Below are 3390 nucleotides of genomic sequence, written 5' to 3'. Positions count from 1 at the left end.
TGAAAGGGAAGTTTTATGGTTTTAAGATGAATGCAACTATTTCATTAGAATAGAACTTAGATGATTTAAATAGAATTGTTTTATCTCTTACTAACATGGGTGAAACCAAAAAGGAAGAGGATCAAGTTGTGATTGTCTTGAATGGATTACATGACCAATTTAAAGAGATGAGAACTGTTATAATGTATGGCAGGGATACTTTTACTTTGGAGGATGTTATGAGCACACTCAGATCAAGAGATGCTGAGCTAAACTGGCAAAATGCAGCAAAACAGGAATCAAGATCAGATGAGGCTTTAATGGCTCGAGGAATACATCCAAGGAGAAGAAATTCAAAGTACAGAAGGAACTCAAGATCGAAATCAAGACCAAGAGAAAACAGGAAATGCCATCATTGTGTCAAAGTAGGTCACCTGATCAAGAGTTGCTAGGAATATAGAAACAAAAAGAAAATAATAAGGAGGAAGAAGACAAGAACAATGACTTGAATGCAGTTGTAGATGACACTTATACTTTAGATGGAGATGTCTTTACAGTGATCAAAGCACATGAAAGAGATGCAAACTCAAGCAATGGAGATGCCTGCACAAGTTCAGATCTGAGAGATCATGAGGAGTGGATTCTTGATAGTGTTTGTACTTACCACATGAGTCCAAATAGAAATTGGTTCATGGAATACTCAGAAGTGGATGGAGGAAATGTCATGATGGGGAATGGTCACAAGTGTCAAGTTGTTGGAATTGGAACTATTTCCATCAGAAATTATGATGGTACAGTAAGGACAATAACGAAGGTTAGGCACATTCAAGATTTAAAAAGAAATCTAATTTCCTTGGGAACTTTAGATGATGAGGGATGTGAGTACAAGACTGGTAAAGGTACTATGAGAATTACTAGAGGACCTTGACTAGTAATGAAAGGTGTTAAGAAGCATGGCTTGTATTTCTTGGATGGAAAAACCATACCTGTAGCGCCCTAAACTCCAGGGACCGTTACGGTGAGCATTTTAAACAGTGCTAAACTTGCTAATCGAGTCATTTGGCCATAATCGTTTAACTAAGTATGATTAGCGGTTTAGGGATTAAAATTTTTGGTTAAGATATAACGTTTCATTAGAATGTTTACTGTATACATTGGGATCCCAAAAATATAATTTAAAGGTCTATTACAATAAAATATTTACAACCAGCCGATCTAAGCGGAAAAACAAGGTTTAACCCTAGTTCCTTTTTCAACCCTCAGTCGTGACGGTCGAGCAGTCGCATATGTACACATCGTCACCTAAGCTCTCCAACTCAAGGATGGTTCAACTTTCTTTTTCCTTTACCTGCACCATATAGCACCCGTGAGCCGAAGCCCAGCAAGAAAACTCTATATGCTCATGATCAGTAATAACATGTCATCAAATCATAAAGTGCATGCCTAGCCATAATAGCCTTAATCACACATGCAAATAAGTTCAAATAATGATGGGTATCCAGGATAAGGAATCCTACCCTCTTGAGTGGATGACTATCAAGTCAATCCTAATTAGATAAGTGATTTAACATTGGTGGTTCTGGTAACCATGCTGAGCTTATAGCCCTAAATAGAAGAGTGACAGTTGTAAAAGTCACTAAGGCGGGTTCCGTTCCCTTTACAAATAAGTGATCCTTTCACTAGCTTAAACAAGGTAGGTATTTGATGAAATAATCACCAACATAAACCTACCGAGTAATTATAGAGTCACAACCGTGGGTACCGCTCCCTTAGCCATGTGACAAAACAGTCACCTAGGCTTTTGGCCCTGGCTCTAAGTAACTAGTCATAGACTAGTATAATTTTTGTCGACCTTAGGGTCAGTCCAGCATTAATGCTCCATATGAGTCATTCAATTCCGATGTTCATCAAACTTAGGGTCGATCCGGCATTAATGCTCCATATGAGTCATTCAATGCCCATATTAATCGAACTTAGGGTCGGTTCGGCATTAATGCTCCATATGAGTCATTCAATGCCGATATTCATCGAACTTAGGGTCGGTCTGGCATTAATACTCTACATGAGTCATTCAATTCCCATATTCATCGAATTTAGGGTCGGTCCGGCATTAATGCTCCATATGAGTCATTCAATGCCGATGTTGATTAGACAAGAGCTTATAATTTTAATCGACCTTAGGGTTGGTCAAGCATTAATGCTCCATATGAGTCATTCAATGCCAATGTCGATTAGATCTAATCTTTATTGGTTCTGCGTTCACGACACTTATGCCGCTTCTGACTCTTAGGTCAGTAACACGCACAAGTAAGCAATGCTACCAGGCATATATCATATATCAAATATCCGAATACAGGGCATTCAGCATGCTCATTTAATAATTGCTAGCATAATTATAATCATGCACAAACACAGAGACTCAAGCTCTGATCAATCTCACATTTAACATTCATGGCATGCCCTAACCACATGTTTCTCGTGCATTACATGCATCACATTTAAACACTCGACATGCCTCAATAACAACCACGCATGTCATATATATATAGGGTGCAGTTTTCTTACCTTTGGTCCAAGCACAGGTTACCAATAAACGAGCCACAAGCACGATCCTGATTCCAAGCCTCTAGTGATAACCTAGTCACAACCATAAACGGTGATCCAATGAGTTCAAGTTTGAAAACCAAACCCGGAATCAGGACCTAGCCTCCGGGACATCGATTCCCACTAAACCGGGTAGTAGGAACGATCCCGAGGCCTAAGGTTTGAGTTCCCATGCTCAAAAACATCATTTTCGCCAAAAATGGCATCAAGCATCGTGGCCCCCCTGGCAAGCGCCGCGGCCCTTAGGCCAAACAGAAACCTCCACCTGCTTCATCGAGCCTGGGCCGTGGCGCCCAAGAACAGGGTTGCGGCCCAACCACGAACCAGCCATTTTTCCCTGATTTTACCATTTTAAAACCTTCCAAAAACCTATCCAAACATCTCCAAACTCAAAAATCAAAGTTCACAAACATCCCAATGATCCAAAGCCAACAAAACCCAAGTCTCAAATAAATCAAAAACTCATCAAAACACAAAGTCCAATTCAAGCTTAAAAACTTTAAAAACTTAGAACTTAAAACTTGTATTACCTCTGATTGAGTTGTTTCCAACTAAATCCTCCAGCTAATAAGCTTCTAATCTTCCCTAGGATTGCTATGCCTCAATCCTCGCTTGAATCCGAGTCCTAGAACTCAAGTTTCCTTCGAAAATGTGATCGGGAGACGAAAATGGAACTTTGAGGGAGAGAGAACGTTCTGAACGATCTTTTTATTTCTTAAAATGTTACTTCAAACTTAAGTAGCCTCAAACAAATCCTAACGCTAGGGGTCTCGAAAACGTCCCCAGGGGCAAAATAGTCAAAACTTC

This window comes from Humulus lupulus, chromosome 9, assembly GCF_963169125.1.
Source record: "Humulus lupulus chromosome 9, drHumLupu1.1, whole genome shotgun sequence".
Taxonomy (NCBI): domain Eukaryota; kingdom Viridiplantae; phylum Streptophyta; class Magnoliopsida; order Rosales; family Cannabaceae; genus Humulus; species Humulus lupulus.
Note: the sequence above shows the minus strand (reverse complement) of the source record.